Source organism: Micromys minutus (genome assembly GCF_963924665.1).
Source record: "Micromys minutus genome assembly, chromosome: 11".
Taxonomy (NCBI): domain Eukaryota; kingdom Metazoa; phylum Chordata; class Mammalia; order Rodentia; family Muridae; genus Micromys; species Micromys minutus.
In genome coordinates, this window is record NC_137980.1 from 2,830,134 (window position 1) to 2,855,424 (window position 25,291).

At 40.6% G+C, this 25,291-nt stretch overlaps 1 protein-coding gene across 1 annotated transcript in view; it reads left to right on the forward strand.

The window, feature by feature from the left end:
• The window catches only part of ARB2A (ARB2 cotranscriptional regulator A), a 335,574-nt gene that overhangs the window by 296,851 nt on the left and 13,432 nt on the right, over positions 1 to 25,291 (forward strand). The window lies entirely within an intron of this gene.

Consider the following 25,291-nt stretch of genomic DNA (forward strand, 5'->3'; position numbering starts at 1 on the left):
ACGCTAATTTTAATCTTGAAAATGACTAAACAAAAACAATGGCTATGTAAATAAGATGGTAGGGAAGAGACCTGAAATAGAAGAGGTTTCCGCTTAAAGAAGATACATTTAAAAAGCAAAAGAGAGAAAAGGGAAGCAGTTGAAAGGATTAAAGAGAAAACTCATCGTATGAAAAAGACACAGAAATAATTAAGCGTATAAAAACCTGTGTACTGCCAGAATGCTGATGTATGCAACTTGTTACCAAGAACTGCTAAGACTTAAACCCTGTAACTCTTGGTAGTCCTGCCATTTCTTCAGTCTGAATTGTGATCTGGACTCCAAGTGAATAAAAATTCACAATTTCCTTTTACGAACCACAAATTTTACACTCCTTATATTTACGACTCATGAATAAACATTATTTTTAAGACGCTGATCTGTTGTTGAGTGCTGGAGTTCATGCACAGACTTAGTAGTACTTATGTGTCTATGCACGGACAGTGGAACCCTAAGGCAGGACTCTTGTAACTGGGTTTTGAGGAAATGAGCAAGAAGACAGAAATGTCTTGAGGTGGAGCTCTGCCCATATGTGGCTGTGAAGCAATAATTAAGGGACAAGTGTTAATTTTGCTGACTTTGGGTACTTATCACTGGCTAGGAGGCTACCGTGTAATGGTATATTAATATGAATTTGGTAATGAATCTCTCTTTCTTTGTGAAATGAGCCAGGACAAGTTTATTTTCTGTTTCTGTAAAAATGATTATGGCAAAAAATATGTGTTTTCTTACTTTTGATAAATATTTAAATGTTGAACCAAGGAGCTCTGAGTTTGAGAAAATGCAGCTGATGCATTTTTTCTAGTGTGGAAGGTGTACCTGTCTCCTTAGGAACAAGACTATTTATTTTTAAATCCTCAGGACTGATTCTTATCATCAAAGTGGGCAATGTCTGCCGTACACCATTTGTGTGGAGTAACTGTATCCTGAATACGTGTGCTCTGGATGAAAGCATCCGTGTGCCTGCATGTGTGAGAAGCAAGGCTGGAGGACTTTAAAGATCCCACCTAGGTATCTTGTGTAATCTTCTATCAGGGTTGTATCTCCGTCTCAGTTTGTATGGCACTCCCTGTTTTGAGTAGGATAAAGACTCACTGTTGCTGTCAGGCCTGTTTGCACACTGAATGTTCATCTAGTCCTCTGTGGCTGCCATTTTTATCAGGCATTTACCACAGCCTTGCTTTGCTGACCTGCCATTTCCGAGCCAAATACAGCCTCACGTGTGTGATTTCTACTGAGACAAGCTTAGGGCTGCCTGCCTTTCTCTCAGGAAAGCCGATTCATGTGTAAATTACCACTTGGCCTTTATTGCATGGCCTGTGGAGAGTACACATGCAGATAAACATGGCTCAGTGCGTGCAGGTTTCTCCGGTGGCCACAGTGACAGGGGTAGAATTGTCACCCAGGCCATCAGACATGCAGTTTTCTGTGTACCGTGAACTTGAACATGAGAAGTGCTGGTGTTAACTGAGCTCTGTGTGCCTGCTCCTCGTTTATCACCGTGTCCTCTAAGGAAAGCTCTCGTGCACTTTCTGGATGCCTGTGCTATCAGCCCGAGTCCTGTCTCCAGTCTGTCTCCTTCTCCTTGCACTTCATATTTTCTCTTCTTTCCTTCTTTCTTACACGTTATTTCTTCAGATTTGACCATTGTCCATGTGTTATCAGCCCTCGGTCCTATCTTACTGACATATTTATTAACCAAGATAGATATAAGTGCTATTAGAAGTATGAGAAACTACTGAGAGCTGTGGAGATTAGGTATCGTGTATGCCATGACGTCTGTTCTCACTCAGCTTATTCTGTGAGAATCACTCGTGTGGACTCATTTTCCCTTCACTGACAAGAGAAAACAGTGGCCTACAATGTTCTAATATATTATAGTAGCTCTAGTTATTGTGGCTAAATCTAATTGATTTCCTGTGCATGTGTGTGTAATTCTGAAATGTATTGATACACTTTAAGTGATTCTTTCTGGTTCCTTTCCTAAGGTTCTATAATATCTGTACTAAGGGTAGGCTAATATGTTTTCTTGTGCAGCTTTGTTTATAGAAATCTTGCTAGTCTGGGTGTTATCATAGTTTGATCCATGTTATTTTTAAAGTATATAAAAAGCCAATGAATATATTTTATAGTCTTTACTAGCTTTTATTAGAACATCTTCAATACAACTCTATTTTGAAAAGCTTTACTCATATAATAGCAAAATTGAATGTTTTAGTTTAGGATTTATTTATATTTCCTATATATGATTGTCTTGATTGCATCAATGTATGTATACCACATCCATTCCTGATACTCAAGATGGCCAGTGGAGGGAGTCAGACCCCCTGGGACTGGCATTACACATGGCTCTGAGCCACCACGTGTGGTCCCTGGAAGAGCAGCATGTGCTCCTGGCCGTCTCTCTGGCCCCTTCTATGAGCTTGTTGTCATTGTCTTATTTTTGTTTTTCCAGTCAGTATTCCTGGCTACCCTGGAACTCACTCTGTGTCCTAGTCTGTCCTCGAGCTCAGAACTCTTCTTGCCTCTGCCTCTCAAGTGCTGGGGTTAAAAGGTACACAACCACAGCCTGGCAATGAGTTTTAAACAAATGCAGCTAGTATGATAAAATATTACCTTCACGTACACCGCAGAAAAAAAAAATACTCTTTTAACTGTTAATGTAAAGAGATGAGACTTCCCAGGCTGTGAAAATACCTCTGTCACTTGAGAGTTTGGCATACAAACATGGTAACCCTAGTTTGATACCCTGTGTCCATATAAAAAGCTAAGCATGGTAGCATAGACACGTAATCTCTTGGCTTGGAAGGTCATGGTGGCATTTGTAATCCCAGCACTGGAGAGTCTAAGACAGAAGCATTCCTGTTCTCTAGCCAGCTATCCTGGCTCATCAGCAAACCTCAGGTCCCAATAAGAAACCCTGTCTCAAAAGGAAAATATACTGCTGCTGTGGACAACACCTGAGCTTGACTTCTGACCTCCAATTTCAGAGACACCAACACACTGAGGAGGGGAGAGGAAGGGGGAGGGAAGTCATCAAGGAACAGACGTGCCATCGTCTATTGAGTGATCAGCTTTAAAGAATGGAGGGGGGAGTCCAGTGGTGACAATGGGGGTCACTGTGTCAGGGCTGCATACGTCTCTCACTGTCAGTTATGTTTATTGGCTTACTCGGTTGTTGGTATAATTGGTATCTTACTAAAGACATTTAGTTAGGTGTGTAGGTGTGTTTGAATATATTTCGTCTGTATGTGTCTGGTATATAACATACAAATATAACATTTCAGTGTAAGTATCAACAGTTGTGGTAATTTTCCTAAGAATGTATCCCATACATCTGTGTTGAGATAAGCATGCTATAATTATGACAATTAAAGGCATTTAAAAGGAGTGAACAGATTTGTTTCTCTGTGTGGTAATTTATTTACCCTGGTAGCTGAACTCAATACTGTCACTCCTTTTTAGTTTACTTTTATCCAATATGGGATGACCTGTTTTAATTGAGCCTTTTCCCTAAAAAGAATAAAAACTTGCATAGCTAGCTCAGCTCTTAGTTCTCACAGTAAATGTGTAATTTATCTCCTAAAGAAATTCTTCACATCCACATAAAACCAGATACACTGAAACTAACAAAAGAGAAAGTGGGGAAGAGCCTCGAGCACATGGATACAGGAGAAAATTTCCTGAACAGAACACCAATGGCTTATGCTCTAAGATCAACAGTCAACAAATAGGCCCTCATAAAATTGCAAAGCTTCTGTAAGGCAGAGGACACTGTCAGTAGGACAAAATGGTAAACCACAGATTGAGAGAGGATCAAACCTACATCCAGTGGAGAGTTAATACCCATATATACAAAGAACTCAAGAAGTTAGTCTGCAGAGAACCAAATAACCCTATTAAAAAATGGAGGACAGAACAAAACAAAGACTTCTCAGCTGAGGATTATCTAATGACCATGAAGCACCTAAAGAAATGTTCAACATTATTAGTCATCAGGGAAATGCAAATCAAAACAACCCTGAGATTCCACTTCACACCAGTCAGAATGGCTAAGATTAAAAACTCAGGTGACAGCAGGTGCTGGTGAGGATGTGGAGAAAGAGGAACATTTCTCCATTGAAGAACCCAAATGTCTTTCAGAGGACAGAGGAATGGATACAGAAAGTGTGGTATGTTTACACAATGGAGTAATACTCGGCTATTAGAAACAATGACTTCATGAATTCCCAAGCAAATTGATAGAACTAGTAAATATCCTGAGTGAAGTAATCCTGTCACAAAGAACACACATGGTATGCATTCACTGATTAGTGGATATTAGCCCAAAAGCTCAGAATACCCAAGATAAAATTCACAGACCACATGAAGCTCAAAAAAAAGGAAGACCAAACTTTGGCTGTTTCAGTCTTGGAAGGAGGAACAAAATAGTCACGGTAAGAAATACAGAGACAATGTGTGGAGCAGAGACTGAAGGAAAGACCATCCAAAGACTGTTCACCTACAGATGCATCCCATGTAAAGTAACCAAGCCCAAACAATATTGTGGATGCCAAGAAGTACATGCTGACAGGAGCCTGATTTAGCTGTCTCCTGAGAGGCTTTGCCAGAGCCTGACAAACAGAGGCAGATGCTCGCAGCCAACCATTAGACTGAGCATGGGGTCCCCAGTGGAGGAGTTAGAGAAAATACTGAAGGAGCTGAAGGGGCACCCCATAGGAAAAACAACAATATCAACTAACCATAGCTCCCAGAGACTAAACCACCAACCAAAGAGTACACATGGAAGGGACCCATGGCTCCAGCTGCATATGTAGCAGAGGATGGCCTAATTGGACATCAACAGGAGGAGAGGCCCTTGGTCCTGTGAAGGCTCAATGCCCCTGTGTAGGCGAATGCCAGGGCGGGGAAGCAGGAGGGAGTAGGTGGGTTGGTAGAAGAACACCCTCAAAGAGGAGGGGAATGAGCTAGGTCATTTCCAGAGGGGAAACCATGAAAGGGGATAACATTTGAAATGTTAATAAAGAAAATATCCAATAAAAAAAAGCTAAAATAAAAATTTCTTTACCAAAAAAATGCTTTAAACTGGATTCTATATTGAACTTGTAATTGAAGGCATTTAGACTTTCTAATACTGTTCTAATGTGAAATATACCTGTTGTGAGCCACCATGTGGTTGCTGGGAATTGAACTCAGGACCTCGGGAAGAGCAGTCAGTGCTCTTAACTGCTGAGCCACCTCTGCAGCTGGAAATGTGCCTGCTATCAAGAGTATAGTCATCACTTTGTGATTGAAAAGTCATAGAAAATTAATATTGTTCTAATAAAAGATTTTTCAAAAGCTCTTCTTGTTCACTGAATACATGGCAACTTTCTTGAAAGGTCCCTGTTTCTCTTTCACTCCCTCCTGGCTAGAACCTTCTCTGTCTTCCCTCTCTTTCTGGTAGCAACTTTTGGCAAATGCATGGCCTCTGGGTGTCTCCAATTCTAACTTCACTCATAATAATTCAGCTTCAATGCCTCAACAATTTCTTGGTTTCTTCCACTCAAACTCTTGAGAAAATAATTTATTTTCCTAAGACCATATGTGGCAGTCCCGTGGATTGGCTATATCAGTTCAGTCCCTGTCCCCGATTTAATCAGCCATGAGTGGGGATGACCCCTTATTGTCCAGAAATATGTCTGGTGGCTGTGCAGCCTCCCAAGAAGGAGCAGATGGTGAGAACGCATTGTGATTGACACTTTCTCAACATGCTATCCCTAGTTCAGGGCTCCAAATTACTAACAAGACCATTATTTAAATGTTATTTCCTCAAAGAAGTCCCAAACTCTACTGTGTGTGCCCCCAACATATGCTCCATTATGCTCTAGGGCTCCATCATAAACGTGTATGTCTCTGTCTTGCTTTCAAACCCTCCCCCCATATTATTATGCCTGCTTTGTTTTCTCATAATCTCTTAAGCCTGTAACAGGAGCAGCATTTGCCCCAGTCATCCTTCTGTTCTCTCTGGCCTAATGCCTCGTTATCAGTGTCCTGTCATGTATGAAGTCAGTTCTTATAGTCATTATTTTGATTTTTATTAAACTGTGACTATCACTGTTAGTGATCTGATGAGGATCTGTCACACAGATCCCTGTCTCCAAACTGTCATCTGTTCTGCACCTTCTTCCTCTCCCTTTGGTTTGCAATGTCTTCTTTACTCTCAGGGCCACCAACGCATTCCCACTGGTTTCACGTTTCCCTATCTGGTCTCCCTGTCTGCCGGTACATCTTACAGAGCGCTCTAGAAAATGGCTCTTTGTAGCTTTCTCTGTATGAAAAAGAACTTGTTTTTTTGTCTCCTTTATATCTTCCACTAATAAATGTGCAGGGCAATACTAAGTACAGGGTTTCAAATAAAGATGTCTGACGGTAGGACGTGACCTCGTTCCTGTCTACCAATTAAGCATGAGACCCTTGTGCTCTATCCCTTCATACATATTTATTGAATATACATATACGTCTCCTATCTTTGAGACCCAATGCAGTATATGTAGAATTATAAGCAGGTAAAAAGGAAAGAACAGTGAGAAGTTTTTAGTATTAAAGAAATAAGAAGTTAGGAGAGAGAGAGAGAGAGAGAGAGAGAGAGAGAGAGAGAGAGAGAGAGAGACTTCTATTTGAAGAAAAGAGCTAGACTCCATGCTCAGAATCTGGGTCTTTCAGGACCATTGTACCTTACAAACCCTGTCATTGTGTTTTGCACATGGAGAGAGCTCATACTCAATACACGTCTATTGGCATGAATGAACAGGTAGTGATGATGAAGCCTTCAGAATATAAGTTTCAGCTTCTCCTTGGAGCTGTTAACTTTATTTGGCATCTTAGTTTTTCCTTTTCTAGTGAATGAATGCCAGCAAGTCTTTTTCAATTTTTTTTTCTATCTGATCAAAGCTTAGGTAATGTCTGCTTCTTTGGTACTAACATTCCACAAACTCAGCTTCATGCTCCAGTGAGAAGATATGATGGTATTGCCAATGGAAACCACTTCACATTTGGGTAACATCATCATGTCTAAATGGCTTAGATTCAAGTTTCAGGATAGATACTGGTTCCTACACATTTGCTGTCAAAAAACCACTTTATAGGAGCCAAACAGTGGAACCCTTCCAAGTGTTAGGCACTATTAGAAGTACCATTAAAGTGCTGTGGGATCTGAAAGACAGTAATGTTTTCATCTTTTTAACATAGCATGTTCTATGGTATTTCTATGAAATGTTAATCAGTTCTTGTTTCTGTTGTGGGCCTGAAAGTAATAGAAATTGTCATTTTTAGACACCATGGCAGACTTCAGAGATATTTCAAAGTATGAACTTGTATAAAAAAAATGTGTTGCTTTATAAAAAAGTGAGTGTGTATAACAATTCAAGTTAAAATGCAACTATAAATTCAACTTTAAGAAAACATACTGGGGTTGGAGAGGTGGCTCAGCAGTTAAGAGCACTGACTGCTCTTCCAGATGTCCTGGGTTCAATTCCCAGCAACCGCATGGTGGCTCACAACCATCTGTAATAGGATCTGATGCCCTCTTCTGGTGTGTCTGAAGACAGCTACAGTGTACTCATAAATAAAATAAATCTTTAATAAAAAAAAAAAAAAAAAAAAAAAAGAGTGTGGTAAGGTGACTACACCTAGAGTCCTCTCTATGGCCTTTCCTTTTTATTAAGTTAGAAACTAGTTTGAGATACAAGTATTTGGCCATCAGCATATAAGAAAATAATCACATTACGTCATAAAATTTGTCTCTGAGTTTTCTTATACTCAAGACCAAGAAAAGAAAGGAAATGATGGCTGGCCAGCTTGATTTTGCTCAAAAAGCAAGAGCATGCAAGTTCATCTTAAAAGCCGCACTGGCTCTACCGTGTGCCAGATGCCAAGAAAGTGTCACCTGCTATTCCCTCATTACCTCGCTCCTCCAGAAGACTGCAATGCCTTGAAGTCAGTGATCTCATCTCTGCTCTTAACCTCACAGCCTCAGCTCTCTAGAGTAATTGTTTCTAGAATAAAAAAGGAAAGCAAAATTACATGGATTATTTATTATCCAAGAAAAAGAAACTAACACAGTGGGATGTGTCTTTCCCCCACTATGAAATAGTCAGCCTTCCTTATGTTGTTAATGTTTCATGTCAATGATCAGTGAAAGCACAGTATACACTGGATTATGACAGACTACACTGATGTTTATAGTAAGTCACTATATAATGAAAGAACCTAAAGAATATGTAATGTATGTACCTTAATCTCAACTCTTCAATTTCCCTGTTACAATATTTTTGGTAGGAAATGAGTACATAAAAATGAGACCTCCATTGAGAACCTATGTAGGCATCTCTTGAGCTTTAAGTAACAAAGATCGTAGAAAAACTGAGAGCACAGCTGCTGTTGCATTAGAAAAAACAGAAGTGCTTGCTGAGATATGGATGTCTCCTGAGAGGCTCTGCCAGAGCTTCACTGATACAGAGGAGGATGCTTGCAGCTAACCATCAGCCTGAACACGAGGACCACAATGGAGAAGTTAGAGAAAGGACTGAAGGAGCTGAAGGGATCTGCAACCTCATAGGAAGAACAACATTATCAACCAACCAGACCCTCCAGAGCTCCCACCAACCAATAAGTACATAAGGAGGGACCCATGGCTCCAGCTGCATATGTAGCAGACGATGGCCTTGTTGGGCATCAACAGGAGGAGAGGCCCTTGGTCCTGTGAAGGCTCAGTTCCCCAGTGTAGGGGAGGGCCAGGGTGTTGAGGTTTGAGTGGTTGGGTAGGAGGGGGCATCCTCATAGAAGCAGGGATAGGGGGGATGAGAGAGGAGGAGACCGGGAAAGGGATAACATTTGAAATGTAAATACATATATAAACTATCCAATAAAAATTAACCAAAATAATAATAATAATAATAATAATAATAATAATAATAATAATAATAGAAGCCCAACTTAAAATCTCAAAAAGGGCTATTTACTCTTCACAGAGAAAAAACTTTACAAAAATCCTGTCCAGTGTAAACAGTAACCACTTAATTAAAATATATGAAAATGGAAAGTATTACCATAAAACGGTGCACATGAAAGACAATTTAGTTACAATTTAGTTAATTAGATGTTTTTACTAGGAATTTGGACCCAGAATAATGGACGTCTCAGGTTGTCACCTGGCTTCTACTCTTTCAACCAAGCTGTATTTAAATAGGAGGTGCAGATTCCTTTTACTCTCTCTATTTTCTCTCTGCTGGCAAACTGTACAACTTGCATGTCAAGGAAAACTCAGTTGGGATTTATCTTGCATAAAGTCAGGTGCTCTAATGGAACTTTCTGTCCCCCTCCCTTGCTAATGTCTGCCCAATAGACTGTTAGTTTGTTTTTTCCAAGTGAATGCCATCTCCGTTTTCTCAGTTCTTGAACTGCCTCTCATAGAGTGGACACCTAGAAAACATGAAGAGCATGCTCAGTGGCACTGAGACTCCTCTCCTCTGAGATCCGCAGGTGGAGGAGTGTTAGCTTACCCCTGTACCGTTCTCCATGCTGTCTCTGGCTGGGCGTCACTCTTTCCATAGCTGCAGTTGACTAGCACTGAAGCACATGTATGTGAGGCGGCTAACCCCTGATGTGCGGCAAGGACAGCATGAGAAATAAAAGGCCATGATGGCCCTGGATAAACTTTATCCAACAGGCATATATCTTGGTGAGGTGTTATGAACACAGAGGAGCTGCAGGGGTGGGTTCTTAGCATGTGAGAGACATGCAGGGGTGGTTACATCCTACCCAAGTCTCAGAACTCTGCCCGCTCTTGTGTGTGATGCCCATGTGTCATTAGTTTAGAGGAACAAAAGAAAGATGTGGGGTGCTCTCTGTTTGTTTCTTTTTCAAATGCATTAAATGTGATGAGATATTAACATCAAAACAATAAAGCAGTGTCCTCTTTCTTCTTTTTACTACTTTTTAATAAAATGGATAAATCTGAATAGTACATGAATCCATAAAATTATTTCTCTGTGATAGAAATAGTTCTTTTTACTGAGGACCCTATTAAAACAGAAAGTAGCATTAAATTCAGTTTTAACCAAATGAGTTCTTTAAATTATGTTGTCTGTGTATCCAAAGGCTTTTCACAGTCATAGTTGTATGATCATGTTCCCAAAATGATGAGGTTGTTCAAGATAAGAGGCCTCTCAGTGGGTTAGAGCCAGAACATGCCTTATCTTGTCTTTTTTAGTATTTGGAACCTGATGTATACATTTTAAAGTCTATAAATGCCTTAGAAAAACAAAACATTTGAAGTTCTTATCCCAGAACATTTCTGTTCGTAGTTTTCAATGAGGTCAATGTTCACTGGCTCCCACCACTTCTAGTGAAGTGCATGTCGCATGTGTACAAACACTCATGGGAAAGACACAGCAGAAGCCATGGCAAAGCCTCTGCTTAGAGTAGACATTCTAGAAAGAAGAAATGAGCAGTAAGCATGAGGCCACATGAGACCTGTTACATAAATCCCACGACAGTAAGTGACGTCGCATTAGGAACTGTTGACAAGCACTTCGCAGATGAGACCATGAGGAGCTGGGACTGGGAAGCTCAGTGAGTGGAGCGGTGGTTCTCCTTTACTAAGGGTATGTTAGGTTTGCTCTCTACACGTCTTTGTCCGTGTTAAGGCTGTGCTTCCACTCCTGCTGTAGAGCAGTAATACCACTGACTAAACATTTTTCTAGGACAAGAAGAAGAAACACTGAGCCACCAAAATTTCTTGCCCCCTCCCTTGTGAATTATTGACCCTCTTCCTAAGGTAAAATTTCCCACCTATTTGCCGATACCACTTATAGGCTATGGTGCTCCTTTAGGTATTGAGAGGGGATGAGATGCTGTGCAGAAGACGTCACACATGTCCACAGTATTAAATAGACAAAGTCAAAGGACTCACAGTAAGGTGGTGAGGGAGATGGATGGATAGGCAGAGCATAAATCCTGTTGCTAAATTACTGTAACTGTAAAACTCCTGGAAGTTGGTACAAGGGTGTGTGTGTGTGTGTGTGTGTGTGTGTGTGTGTGTGTGTGTGTGTGTGTGTATGAGGGGGGGGGAGGGAGGGAGACTATAAATGCTCCCATAAATCAAATTAAATATATGGTCAATGCAAATGACAAAGAAACAACTTAACAATAATGCATCTAGACTTGAGAATAAAGAACACAAATAGCACATATGTGTGTGTATATATGTATATATACACATATATGTATGAATGATAGTGAAATTTGTATTTCCATTTGGATGGTGCTCTAGAATGTATAAATTATATATTCCACGAAAATGACATAAAATGGATATTATTGTTTCCACTTTCTAAGTGAAGAAACAGAATCTCAGCAATGTAAGTTTCAGAGAATCATAGACCTAAAAAATGTTAAAAATTGATGTCTTTAATATGCAGTCACTGATAATTGGATACTAACCCCAGAAAGCTCTGAACACCCCAGAAACAACTCACAGACTGTGTGAAGTTCAAGAAAAGAAAATAAAACATTATGCTTAATCCTTACACACCAAGAAAACTTTGAGCAATTCCAGGTTACATCTTGTTTTACATGTACTTTATGCTCATTGTAACAAGTAAGATCTTAATGCACACTATCAAACCTTTAAAAAAAAGAAGCCAAGCAATGACAAAAATGTATTCGTATATTTATGCAAAAATGCTTAAAATTTGTACATTTATCTTTGTTTTTTTAAATAAAGTGGTTAAAATTTTTAAAATTTGATTGTCTTACCCAGGGGTTCTGTGTGCAAATCCTGTGCACTTTCAAGTGCTTTAGCTGCCGGTGTGTCTTCAAGAGGAGCCACATAGAGACAGAAGCCTAACGGCTTGTGATAGGACTGAGAATCGGAAACTGTGACTGTCATGTATGAACAGCAGCAATGGTTCCCAGATTCAGTCAGAAACAGAATGAATGATTTGTATGAAGAATGTTTCTAAGCATATGAATTGTGTTCATAAAAGTTACACAGCTGTTAAAGATTTGATAAAGGAAAAATGGAGTTTTTAATGCTGAGCATACTCAAATGACTTTATCAATGAGGAAGCATTAAAAATTACTGTTGTTATATTTGATAGGGACAGGCAAGACACTCTAAAGTGGCTCTAGACACCAGCAGCAAACAGTAATTTCAGCAGGGCTTAGGAAGGATCTTGGAAGAATTTAGCATAGAGAAATATAAACTATTCTTAAAATATAAAAACTACATTTTAAAATTCACTAGTCAGGCCATTTTGGAAAATAGGGGCTTTCAAAAGAAATGAAATTGATGCTAGCAGCAGGAAGTATATATCTTTAATACAATGCCCCGTTACCACCGTCTTAAAGGAGAAAGGGCTCAGTAGCAGAACTGTGCTTAATATAGAAACGGTCCTGGGTTCAATCCTTAGAACCTTTTTAAAAAAAAATTGTCACCCATTGACTAGATTAACGTGTACGTAAAAGTAAGGAAGACATTTCCATCTGAGTTATTTCTGTGCCCCTAATCCCAGTGGTCCTGTCCGTCTTCCTGGGCAGATTGGTTCTCCTGATTTGACACATGGAGACCTTACACCCAGGGTGCACATGTTCAAGGGATTGTTCATCAGGGCCTGAGTTACCTCACGCTCAGCTTAGTTCTTTTCCAGTCCTGTCTGTTACCTATAAATGCCATGATTCCGCTTCTTCTTAAAACTAAATAAAGCTTATTGTATGTGAGAGGCCATTTTCATTATCCATTCATCAGCTGAGGGACAATCTAGGCTCTGCTTCCTGGCTGTTGTGAATAGAGTCAAGAAACATGGAGGTGGGAGTGTCTCTGTAGCAGATATACTTTTCCGCTTTATACCTAGAAGTACTTAACCACAAAATATGGCAGTTCTTTTCTTTCCCTTTATTCTTTTCTTGGATATTTTATGTATTTACATTTCAAATGTTATCCCTTTTTCCAGTTCCCCCCTTTTCCATCCCCCTTCCCTGCTTCTATGAGGATGTTCCCCCCCTCACCCAGACACAAAAGAACACACATGGTGTGCACTCACTGATAAGTGGATATTATCCCAAAAGCTTGGAACACCCACAATACAACTCACAGACCACATGAAGCTCAAGAAGAAGGAAGACCAAAGTGTGGATGCTTCAGTTCTTCTTAGAAGGGGGATCAAAATACTCACAAGGACTAATATCCAAAATATATAAAAAGCTCAAATAACTAGACATCAACAAGCCCCTTATATTTTGTTGTTGGTTTTATTGTTGATTTTTTGTTTGTTCATTCATTCATTCATTTGTATGTGTTTGGATAATAGCCATTTTGGCTGTGTTAAGGTGAATATCAACATAGCTTATAATTTGCATTTCCCTGATGATAATAAGGATGTTAAACACTTTTCTTCTTTTGAGAAGTTTGTTTACTTCTGTAGCCTACTTTTTAATTGGCTTTTTATTTTCTTGGTGTCTAGTTTTTGTTTCTGTCTTTATATATTCCAGACACTGGTCCTCTGTCAGATATATAGCTGGCAAAGAATTTCTCTCATTCTATAGGCTACGTCTTCACTCAGCTTACAAGTTTCTTTGCTGTATGAAGCCTTTTGATTTCATGAGGTCCCACTTGTCAATTTCTGCCCTTATTTCTGGAACAAATGAGATCCTATTTTAAAAGATCCATGCTTATCCTGTGTCTATTAGCTTTGCTTCTTTTTGTTTGTTTTAGTTTTTGTCTTTAGAAGATTGAGGGTTTTAGATCTGATGTTGAGATCTTTATTTAGATTTTCTGTGCATGGTAAAGATAAGGGTCTAGTCTTATTCTTATACATGTGAGTACCCGATTTTCAAGCACTGTTTGTTCAATAAATTAATTAGTAAAGGTCAATAGTCTTAAACTAATGCAGATATTTCTACTTAGAGTAGCCAGCAGTAGTAAAAGCTGCTTCTTCCTGTTTTCTTTTCACCCAAGAGGATTTTGAAGATCGATTGAGTCTTTCCATAGCACAATCCTCCACACTGTTACCTACAGTCTCTGTGAGGATAGTTCGGTACCAGCCAGTATTAACCATATTAATTCTTTAAGAATCTCATACACTACATTTGGGCATACTCAAATTCTCCCCACAGTTCTTTCCATCCTTTCCTCCCAGTCCTGAGATACCTTTTCCCATCAGCTTCAGTTCGTATTACTCCGATAGTCTTGGGGGCCAGGGCAGAGTCAACCTGTCAGGGATCACATCAAAAAACTAACTCTCCCTCTCCCAGCGGCTCTCAGATGCCAATAACTCCTCCTCAGATGTAGGATATCAGGTCTACCTTCTCTCCTCTGGGCTTGGATTTTGTGTAGCTGCAGGTTGCACAGTCTTATGTGTAAACTCCCACAATAGCTGTGAGTTCATGTATGCAACTGCCTCGCTGTGTCTGAAATACGTTGTTTCCTTAAAGTCATTCTACACCTCTGGCTCTCATAATCTTTTACCCCTCTCTTCCATGAAGATCCCTGTGCTTTGCAGGGCAGCTGGTAAAAACATACAAATAAATGTAAATATAGATGTGTCCCACTTAGGGCTGAGTGCTCCACGGTCTCTTGTTCTCTTCACACTGACCAGTTGAGGCTCTCAGTATCTATTTCTGAACTTCATGTCGTTTTTGCTCAAATTTGAAAAAAATCCTGCATTGTCTCCGTTTGCTCTGAGAAAACAGTACATACTTGCCAAGCTCTGTTCTTACCTCATGGTCAGATAGTGACAGAAATGTCACAGAGTTTAAATCGTTATATATGCCCATTAGTTCTGCTGCTTTGGGAAGTAATGACTCATATTAGTAATCTACATAATAAGAAGGGTTGATGAATTTCACCGGACTGTTCTTTTGGGACTGTAATTTCCTTTAGCGCACAGGCATTGCCCTTCTGAGGCAGGAGCATGAACACTACACCTGTCTGTTATCCGCAGTGTTGGGCATCACATCATATGGATCTGGCAAGTTCTTTACTTAAAGAGTTACCAGTATAGTAGATTAGAACATCACTATCCTGTAAGCAAATATAGTGACTTTGAAATCTCATTAAAATTGATTTCAGATTTGGCAATATAGATTACTTGATGAGTCTATTCTTTCTGAGACTTTAAATCAATTAGAGCCAAAGAAAAGTAAGAAGAAAAACCTGTTCTCCACAGGTGGGCTTGATTTCTAGTACTTTGGGAGGACTGAATTCCTGAATAGACCAGTGACCTTGCCTGCATCATATTGGGGAGGGGCACGGGGGTCAGACTCATAAGGATTATAACAGCATACACAAGTACTAATCAAACAGAACCCCCAGCAGAGAGAGTGGGCATGAAGTCTCACCCCCAACTGAGGAGCTATTGACAACTGATAGCTCAAGGGAGAGAGGAGTCAATTTTCTTTACTAGTGTTGTCCCTGGTCAATTGACCACTATCCAGTGGAAGAACACGTTCAGAAGTATATTGGCAGCACAGACTATACCCAGAAGGTTTTAACTGGGAGCTGGGAGCACAGGTGGGTGAAGACGAAAGGGAGGGTGGGTCTGGGAGGAGCTGGAGGGATGCAAGGGAGTATGACTGAGGAAAACACATTGTTTGAAATGATGAAAGAATTTCTAAAAAAAATAGGAACATCAATGAAGATTAGTCACTGATGTAAACTAACATTATTCTGTATGCATCTGAGGTATGATACCTTGGTATATTTTTGTATTTTTCTATATTGGTTATTTTTTTTATTTACATTTCAAATGTTATCTCCTTTTCTGGTTTCCCCTCCAAAAACTCCCATCCAGTTCCTCCTCCCTCTTCTTCTATGAGGATGCTTCTCCCACCCACCTATTCACTCCTGCCTCCCTACACTGGGGCATCCAGCCTTGACAGGACTACGGGCCTCACCTCCCACTGATGCCCAATAAGGCCATTCTCTGCTATATATGCGGCTGGGGCCATGGGTCCCTCCATGATACTCTGTTTGGTAGATTCGTCCCTGGGAGCTCTGGGGGCTCTGGTTGGTTGATATTGTTGTTCTTCCTGTGGGGCTGCAAATCCCTTTAGCTCTTTCAATCCTTTCTAACTCCTCCATTGGGGACTCTATGCTCAGTCTGCTGGTTGGCTGCAAGCATCTGCCTCTGTATTTGTCAGACTCTGGCAGAGCCTTTCAGGAGACAGCTATATCAGGCTCCTGTCAGCATGCACTTCTTGGCATCCACAATATTGTCTGGGTTTGGTGGCTGTATGTTATAAATCCTCAATTGGGGCAGTCTCTGGATGGCCTTTCCTTCAGTCTCTACTTCACTTTGTTTCTGTATTTCTTCCTGTATTTTGTTCCCCCTTCCAAAGTCTGAAACATCTACACTTTGGTCTTCCTTTTTCTTGAGCTTCATGTGATCTGTGAATTGTATTTTGGGTATTCTAAGCTTTAGGCTAGTATCCACTTATCAGTGAGTTCATACCATGTGTGTTCTTTTCTGATTGGGTTACCTCACTCAGGATATTTTCTAGTTCTATCCATTTGCCTGGGAATTTCATGAAGTCATTGTTTTTAATACCTGAGTATTACTCCATTGTGTAAATATACCACATTTTCTAAATCTATTCCTCTGTCCTCTGAAGAACATCTGGGTTCTTTCCAGCTTCTGGCTATTATAAATAAGGCTGCTATGAACATAGTGAAGCATGTGTCCTTATATGTTGGAGTATATTTTGGGTATAAGGAGTAGTATAGCTGGGTCCTCAGGTAGTACTAAGTCCAGTTTTCTGAGCACCAGACTGATTTCCAGAGTGGTTGTACAAGCTTGCAATCCCACCAACAGTGGAGAAGTGTTCCTCTTTCTCTACATCTTCACCAGCATGTGTTGTCACCAGAGTTTAGTTAGCCATTCTGATTGGTGTGAGGTAGAACCTCAGGGTTGTTTTGATTTGCATCTCCCTGATAACTAAGGCTGTTGAACATTTCAAGAGTTTCTCCACCGTTTGAGATTCTTCTGTTGTGAATTTTCTATTTAGCTCTGTACTACATCTTTAATTGGATTATTTGGTTTTATGGAGGTTAGCTTCTTGAGCTTTTTATATATTTGGTTATTAGCCCCTGTCACATGTAGGGTTAGAGAAGTTTTTTTGTTCCCATTCTGTAGGTTTCCGATTTGTCCTATTGATGGTGTCTTTGGTCTTACAGAGACTTTTCAGCTTCATGAGGTCCCATTTACCAGTTGTTGATCATAGAGCCTGAGTTCATTTACACAATGGAATACTATTCAGCTAATTTTTTTTAAAAAAGGACATGCATGTTAAGTACTCACGAGTAAGTGGATATTAGCTGAAAAGTACAGACCATCTCCGCCACAACCCACGGGCCATAAGAAGTGTAACAAGCAGAAAGTCCAAAGTGAGGATGTTGTAATTCCACTTAGAAGGGGGAGGCAGATGGAGGGAGGGACCTGGGTGAGAGAGGGGAGGGGAGAGGAAAAGGGGAACAGGATCAGGTATTGGGGGGTATTAGAGAAGCCCAGAGAGCTAAGAGAATGGAGATAATAAGCAGGGGGAGGTGGGTGGACCCTCTAGAAAGTACCAGAGACCTGGGAGGTGAGAGACTCTAAGGACTCAATGGAGTCATCTTAGCCAAAATGCCCAACACTGGGGAGAGGGTCCATCTCCAGTAGATACACAGGACCTTAAGTGGATGGAGAGGGTTACTAACCACAGTCAAAATTTCTGACCCTGAACTGTTCTTGTCTTTAAAAGCTACAGGGACAAAAATGGAGAAGGGACTGGGGGAAAAGAGGTCCAATGACCAGCCAACCATGGGATCTATTCCATGGGGCGGCACCAAGGCCTGACACTATTACTGATGCTATGGTGTGCTTACAGACAGGAGCTTAGCATGACTGTCCTCTGAGAGGCCCAACCAGCAGCTGACTGAGACAGATGCAGATACTTACTCCCAACCATTGGACTGAAGTGAGGGACCCCTGGGGTTCAATTAGGGGAAGTATGGAAGAAGCTAAGGTGGAGGGTGACCTCACAGGAAGACCAGCAGTCTCAACTAACCTGATACTGAGCCACTAACCAAGAGCATACACAGGCCAATCTGAGGCCTCTGGCACAATTATAGCAGAGGTCTGCCTGGTCAGTTCTTGGTGAGAGAAGATGTGCTTAATTTTTGAGAGACTTGAGGCCCCAGGGAAAGAGGAGGCCTGGTGAGGAGGAAGCATCCTCTCAGAGGCAAGGGTGGGGAGAAATGGGATGAGGACCTGTGGGAGTGGAGACCAAGAAGGGAGGCAATGATGGGAATATAAATAAATAAAGTAATTTATAAAACAATTAAGAAACACACAAATAACATAAAAATATAAAGTTGAAACCTATAATAAACAAGCAAAAGACCATTAAGATTTTTTTATGCCCAAATAAAGCAATATAGGACAAAAGCATATGTTGGATTTAAATTACAGGCTAAGAACATTGGAGTTGCTTAAGTTTGGTGCTCTGCCCCAAGGGCTGAGTTCCACCCTTATATTTAGAATAAACTTTTAGACCCCACATACTGTCCTTATGTCTAAGGACTCTGAGTTTCAGGGAACACCCCTAATGATCAAACCTTGCAAGTTTGTAGAAATTCATACTCTGAGATGGTCGGTCCCATTTTCCTCAGACTCCATCCAGGTCATCAGAATTGTCCTTATGCAAACATGTTCATAACTCAACCAGAGTAATTAAGAATATTTATAAATTGCTCCTTCTGTGGTTGCCCTCTTTCTATGAAGAACTCTACCTCTTGGTTTTCAGTTCTTCTCACACCCAAACTTCATCCATAGAGACCTTGAGGCAGTGAAGCAGAGCCTCTGCAATATATACTGTACACCAAGACAGGCAAGTTCTCTGGGAAAGGCCGGCCCAGTACAGAGCCTGCTCTCTGTGTTTTATATTTTATCCATCATTTATCTTTCTACAAATGGAAAAGCTAAATGGTTGTCAAATTAAGAACTCTCAGTATGGAATCTCTTATTAAATGAATTGTATTGAAGTACAATCTCTATAAGGTTTCCCCTGTGTTCTTCTGCTACATTTCATACTGTAGGTTCAGTAGCTTACTTCTGTGGGGCCCTCATGTTGAAAGCAATGCTCACTCTGCCTTTAAGAAGAGAGAATTGAGACAACTGAAAGTTTAAACGCTTACCCAGAAGAGCCAGAAGTAGATCTTAATCATTAAGTCTCAGTTCGGCTGTGTACACTATTTCTAAGCCCTCAGCATAAGTATATGTAGTTAATTGTACATTTTCTAATGAGTATGGGAAAATTATCATAGTTAAATATAAGTCTCAAATATTTTGGAAACTTTAGCCACTGATTTCAATCTCCTATATCAAACATCTTACTAAAACTCCTAGCAAGTACAAAATCTGCCTGGTTTTAATTTGACTTTGGTTAACCCTCCAAGGACCACCATCAAAAGCAGGAAGGCTCACACTAAGCAAATGGTTTCCTTCTTTACTGCTTATTAATCCCTTTATACATAAGACACAGTCAACAAATGAGTGTTTCATTATTCACTGATGTATATGTAGAGAAATTTAGATAGGCATATTTTAATCATAGTCTTAGTTTACTGTTCGTTTGCTAAAACTATCAGAAAACTTACTGATGAAGTAATTAGTATTCTCATTCTGAAATTTCACATTGAAGTAAAAATATATCATTTAAAAGATACAAAATAATGGAAAGAGAAAATGGGGCTGGAAAAACGGGTCCAAAGCAGGTTAAAATGGGATAAATGATGATTAAATGAGCAGAGCATACATATGTGGGTGTGGGTGTGTGTGTGTGTGTATGTGTGGGTGTGTATGTGTGTGTATGGGTGTGTGGATGTGTATATGGGTGGGGGTGTGTATGGGTATATATAGGTGTGGGGGAGGTGTGGGGGTGTGTGTGGGTGTGTATGGGTGGGGGGTGGGGGTGTGTATGGGTATGTATAGGTGTGTGGGTAGGTGGGTGAGTGGGGGTATGTATGGGTATGTATAGGTGTGTGGGGGTGTGCATGGGTATGTATAGGTGTGTGGGTGGGTGGGTGAGTGGGGGTATGTGTGTCACTTTTACTTTGTACAGTTAATATGTACTAATAAAATTAGTCTCATAAGCCTGAGTTATATGAGTCGGGAGAAAACCTCACTTGGTTGATGCTTGAGTAGCACAAATCCTGGGTTTCGTCATCAGTGCCACATGAAACCAGATCTGGCAGCACATTCCTAAAAACCCAGCACTTGGCGGTGAGACAGGAAAATCGGAAGTTTAGAACCATCCTCAGCTCCACGGTGAAGTGTAGGCTGTCCTGAACAGCATAAATCTGTCTGTCTATCTTTCAAAGAACTGTGTCAGGCCTAGTGACCCATGCCTATAATCCCAGAGCTCCAGAGACTGTAACAGAAAAATCACAAGTTTGAGGCTAACCTGAGCTAAAGAGTAAGGCCCTGCCTCAAGCAAATACACAAATAAAACAAAATCTTAATAGAAATAGATGAAAATAGGATGTGTTGATATGACAGTGAATTACATTAACTTCTGCTAGTAATGTGTAAAAATGACAAAAATAAATCTTAGTAATTAAGATTATTAAGTCAGTGATTTTAAATTTTGTGGATTTTTATTTTACATGAATGAGTATTTTTCCTGCATGTGTATATTCGCACCACTTGCATGCCTGGTGTATAAAAGAAGGTGTCAGTTCCCCTGACATGTTAGGTGCTGGGAACTGAACTCAAGAGCAACAATTGCTCTTAACCTCTGAGCCATCTTCCCAGCCACTGAAGCTTAGCAATTCTCCGCATGTAACCCTGAACCTAATTCTGTTCTGGAAGGTGGTTTAAGGACAGCTAGCCAGAGAAGCATAGAGGGTTCTATTTATTTGTTTTATTTATTTACGTTTCAAATGTTGTCCCCTTCCCAGTCTTCCCTCTGAACACTCAGCACCCCTTTCCCTCTTCCCTTTGCCTCTAAGAGGGTGCTCCCCTAACTGCCCACCCACTCCCCCCTCACCCCACTAGCATCCACCTTCTCTGGGGCATCAAGCCTCCACAGGAGCAAGCGCCTCCCCTCCCACTGATGCCAGATGAGGCCATCCTCTGCTACATATCTACCAGGGGCTGGGGACCGGCCCATGTGTGCTCTTTGGTTGGTGGTTTCGTCCCTGGAAGCTCTGAGGGGTCTGGTGAATTGATTCTGTGGTTCCTCCCGTGGGGTTTAGGCTGAGACTGTCTGTGCACACTGGGTAGCTGCCCTGGGAAGAGGGTGCCGTGAGTCCAGTCTTCCCAGCTGACTGTCCTGTAGATGCACAGCGGGGCGTGAAGAGCGCCTGCCACATGCTCTTGAAAATAAATGAATCTGGATAAATAACAACTAAAGCTAATCTACAGTTTTGCAAGTTTGGAAGAATTTTTGTTTTTAAACTTAGTTTTATGTTGGTGTTCCTAATGTCCTGTTTTAGTTTTATAGATTCCGTGCATATGAGTGTCTGCGTGTGTGTGTGTGTGTGTGTGTGTGTGTGTGTGTGTGTGTGTGTGCCATGTAAATGCCTGGTCTTCAAACTCTGGGATTAGGACATGGTCATGAACACCGCAAGGGAGCTGAGAGCTGACTGCCCTTCACAAAAACAAGTGCTAAGAGACTCCTGAGCCATCTTTGCATCGACATCCATGTCTGGGGTACCAGCTGACCTTCATGCTCTCTGCCTGTGCCTCCTCCAAGGCAGAGACACTGCAGCCAGGGTGGAAGCCAGCAATCCCAGCAGTCTCCTGCCCCTTCCTAGCTCAGCAAGGAAGGCTTGCTTTGACACAAGGGTGCTAGGATTTGAAGTCCAATTCTTTTTTATTATTATTTTTATTGGATATTCTCTATTTACATTTCAAATGTCGTCCCCCCATCCCTCCTCCCCATCTCCTTGCTTCCATGAAGAAACTCCCTTTCCCAACCTCCCACTCCACCTCAGCACCTTGGCATTCCCCTACACTGGGAAAGTGAGCCTTCACTAGACCAAAGGCCTTTCCTCCCATTGATGCCAGACACTGCTGTCCTCTGCTACATATGCAGCTGAAGGCATGGGTCTCTCTATGTGTGCTCAGTGGTTGGTGTTTTAGTCCTGGGAGCTCTGGGGTTTGTTGCTCTTCCGTAGGGTTGGAAAGCCTTTCCGCTCCTGAAGTCTGGTTCTTATATTTGCACATCTAAGCTCGTAACCATAGAGACATGTCAGTTGGCTGCTTTGGATTTGTAAGGAAAATGGCCTGGATCTCACGGTGCCGCCCACACTGGGCTCAGGCTCCTGCAGCCTGTGTTAACCTCCCTGCACCAAGGCTATAGAGCAATCACACTGTCTAAACTTAGTATTGGTGAATTTTCTTAGAATGTTCTGTGCTAAAATGCTTTTTATATATAAATATTAGAATTATAGCACTTGCTGGGTATGTTCGTACATTCCTTTAATCCCAGTACTCAGGAGGCAGAGGCAGGTGAGTTCAAGGCCAGCCTGGTCTACAAAGTGAGTTCCAGGACAGCCAGGCTAGACAGTTAAAAACAATTATAGCACTTCACTAAATCTGGTTATTTTTTTAATTTTGATTGTTTTATTTTTGAGTCCCTTTGCCTTTTCTCTCCAAACCTTCCTATAGATCACTTCCTGTAGATCATTTCCCTCGCTTTTAAATTCATGGCCTCTTCTTTTACTGTTTTTATGTATGTGTGTATATCCACGTATATTTCTAAATAAAACCTGTTCATTCCATGTAATGTTACCTGCATGTATGTTTTCATGACTGACTATTTGGCACTGAACAACCAATAGATGTGCTCTTCCCTGGAGAAGGCTTCCTGCTCCCAGCGTCTCATGGTTGCCTGTTGTTTGTATCGGGATGAGGGCTCGTGGGCTTTCACCATGCACTTTGGCTTGTGCATAAGTGTTGTCCTTGCTCAGCTCACATTTGGGTGGTCATGTTGGTGAGACTTTACAACTGTAGCTTGTAGCATTGCTAGGAGGCCATGTTTTGGGGGTTTTTTGCTGTTTTTGTTGTTTTAAGAGAAACTTAGAAATCTGAGAGCGACTAATACGCCCACATCAGAGGAAAGCTTTTGTGCTTGAATTTACATTAGCAGGTCAGATAGTTCATTGTTGAACTTAAATGTGGAAAGTATTAAAATTAAATACAACTTTATTACAAATGAGACACTTTCAAGTCAATTTTTACTCACGGCAGTATTCCTCATAAAATGATCTACTCATGATGTGTTCCCACCATATGAAACTGTATGTAGGCATCTTGAAATGTATAGACTCTTGCTCTGGGGCCTCAAACTTCAACATATAAAAGATCTCTTCAAGGATCTCTTAAGCGAGCCTGTTTTTCCTTTGACATGGGGATGATTGAAGGCACACCCACAGCTCGGAGAGCAGAGTGAAGGACACAAACATCCTCATTTGTCACCGTGTGAAACGGGTTTAATTGGAAATGTTTTATTTACTTCTAAGATCATCACACAAGGCACTTCCAGAGGCAGTGTTTGAAATTAAAGAGGTACTAATTCTATATAATGGTTCATCTTCCTTGTCTTGCCATATAATTTGATATGATTTGTGTAAATGTAATATTGTAAACCATGTCCCTATAATGGTCTGAGATTGCTCTAAGAATGCAGTGTAGGAAAACTATTGATAGACCACAAAACCCATCTTTTTTTCTTTGTATTATATTTTTCTTATTTAAAACCATTTTTAAGTTTAAATGTATTTGATCATACTCTCCCCCATCGCTCAAGTCCTTATAGATCCTCGACCTCCCTATGTTAAGTTCTTTGTCAAAAACAATCAAGCAAAAAACAAATACAACAAAACTCTCCAAAACCAAGAAAACAAAGCAATACCAAAAAAGAAAAAAATCAAACTGTAACCAAAAATCCACGGAGAGCATCATATGTTGGTTAATTGATTCTGATATGAGGGTGACATACCCACTGTCACTCCATTGTTAAGCCCTAGTTTATTCATTTCTTAAATACAATACAGTAAGATAAAACAAAACTACCACAGTAAAGTTAGAAGGAAAAGAGCTGAAGAGAAGTCCTAAGAGTCAGACGCCCACCTGTTCACACACTTGGAAACACCATGAAAACAGCAAACTGGAAGCCATATTGTGCATGCTTAGCTCATGTTGATTTTGAAGGCTTCTTTTCTTGGTGTCCTCCATCCTCTCTGGCTCTTACGCTCTTTCTGCTTTCTTTTCTGTAGGTTTCCTGAGCTCTGATGGAGACAGTCCATTTAGGGCTGAGTGTTCCAAGGCCGAGTGTGTGTGTGTGTGTGTGTGTGTGTGTGTGTGTGTGTGTGTGTGTGTGTGTAACCAAAAGAGAAACCACACTGCAGCACAGGAAATCTGATTTTCCTTTTAAGAAAATATTAATCTTCCTACAAGGACTCCCTTATGCATCTCTTCCCCCACTTGTAGTCTGTCTTTCTGAGTATATACCATGCTTAGGCCTTGGGCTTTCTGCATTGGGTATTAAAGCATATTAGTATGCACAAGGTTAGCAAAAATATCTATCATACACTTTCTTGCTGAAAAATATACTCGCTAACTTTATAGTTTATGATTCTAACTGACCAGAAGTTAAAACAGTAACTGTCCCCAAGCACATCCACTCACCCTTGCTTCTCTGCCGGCCTCTGTACTTCACCTGTCTCTCTTATTCTACCACAGTCTGTGGGCGTAAGTCATCCCAAGTACACTTCAGTGAAAGGCAGAAGTAACCGCTGTGCAAGCAAAGATAATTATTACACTAGTCCAATACACTGTCCTTACAGATTTTATTAAGTCACTGTAGAGTTCTACCACGCCTTACCCCACTTCATTATACTTTGTAAATATCATAATTTTCTGAAACAGATTATGACATTCTCTGTGTTGGAGTTCTTAAAGTGTCTTGGTCTTGATGCTAAGGCTTCACTCCATGTACAGCTTCCTTTAGGAAGGTTCTTAACAAACCTCTATTTCTACTGATGGTTATAAATTTGAGTCTGAAAACATTAAATGTTGATCAATGCAAAACATTTTTCTTACTTTCATGTGCAGATTGACCTTCCACCTTAGTATTAAAAGTAGATTTACAGACGTTCCTGTCAGTATGACTTTTTTAATTTACTCTGTGGTATAAAGATAAAATAGTAGATGTCATAAATCAA